The sequence below is a fragment of the Schistocerca gregaria genome, chromosome 8 (genome assembly GCF_023897955.1).
Source record: "Schistocerca gregaria isolate iqSchGreg1 chromosome 8, iqSchGreg1.2, whole genome shotgun sequence".
Classification (NCBI taxonomy): Eukaryota; Metazoa; Arthropoda; class Insecta; order Orthoptera; family Acrididae; genus Schistocerca; species Schistocerca gregaria.
The window spans coordinates 26,505,595-26,506,944 of NC_064927.1; the positions used below are offsets into that span (position 1 = coordinate 26,505,595).

At 44.4% G+C, this 1,350-nt stretch overlaps 1 non-coding gene across 1 annotated transcript; it reads left to right on the plus strand.

Moving 5' to 3' along the window:
- The first annotated feature begins 974 nt into the window (after positions 1–974).
- On the plus strand, positions 975–1,046 carry Trnat-agu (transfer RNA threonine (anticodon AGU)). Its single transcript has one exon. It is a non-coding gene; the product is annotated as a tRNA-Thr (tRNA).
- The last annotated feature ends 304 nt before the right edge of the window (positions 1,047–1,350 follow it).

A 1,350-nucleotide genomic window follows, 5' to 3' on the forward strand; every position in this document is an offset into this window, starting at 1 on the left:
TAAGAACCAGAAGTTTTCTGCAGCTTCTATTATTCCTATCAAGAGGACTTATAATACGGGAAATGGTTGTTTGGCATGTCCCTGCTCTATGGTGCCCCCACGTTACCAGCGCGCATCTTCAAACGCATAGCATGCTCAAGGTTTTGAGAAGCAGGAATCCACAATCAACCATCTGGCAACAGAATTCACCATACCAATAAACGACATGGAAACTGGGAAAATTATTTGTACGCGAAGACCAACTTAGAGTATCTGCTGTGCTGGATTTCATAGTGTGCTGCGTAATCCTAAGACCAGACATGGATTTATTTTAACATTCTGTTTATATGTATAAAAACACTGGCGCACATGATGCCACTTTAAAAATTAATACAAAAATGAATAATACACAAATAGCCATAACATAAAATCACAAAACCATGCGAATGAGTGCGGGGTATGGCAGTGACATCGTGGCCAGGCCTCAGGATGCGACGCCTGCCCGCCTTGCCGCCGACTGCCTAGCGCTGAGATGCATAAAAAAAATAAACAATTAAAAAATTAAAAAAAAAATTTTAAAGGCAGCCCGGCTAGCTCAGTCGCTTGAGCATGATACTCTTAATCTCAGGGTCGTGGGTTTGGGCCCCACGCTGGGCGGAACGGAATTTTGTTCCGCTGCAGATGTAAATTACCGTTTTTCTGATTAACGTTATGTAATGGAAATAGCAACTTTAAACTTTGCCTACGTCTCTGTCAGTCGCAAGGAAACTGTATTTGAAAGTGAAGGTGATTTTGTAGTCATGTGTGAAAGACATGTTCTGAAATGCAAGTGTTGTTGTTTGGAGAGCACATCGGTTACGTGTCACATGTGTAGCCAAGCAGTAATGGGTCGCCAAAGCTGCAAATATTAGTCGGTGATATGAAGTGTTGTCAGCTGAAGACTGATGATCCAGACGACCGTAAGAACGAAGTACGCAAAAGAACAGCTAGGCCGCGCCTCTTTAGCTCAGTGCCAGAGTACTGGTCTAGTAAACCAGGGGTCGTGAGTTCGATCCTCACAGGAGGCCGACGAATTTTCGAAATCAGTTGCGCGTCGTGACCGTATAGCAAACAGTATCTGGGATGACGAACAATTAGCGACAGGCGTTATATAAGAATTACTTTCAGATGTGATTAAGGGGAATAGCGCAGATAAAGCATTTGCCAAAGTGGTACAGCATAAGGTGGGACGAGGCAGTCTGAATTATATCTTATAGATGTATTTTTCACATATCTCAGAGCCTCTCGCGGCCGTCGTCGCCGCCGCTTCTGCAGAAGTAGCAAATGGCCATCGTAGCAAATGCGGCGAGAGACGCCCTGTCTTCGATTGCG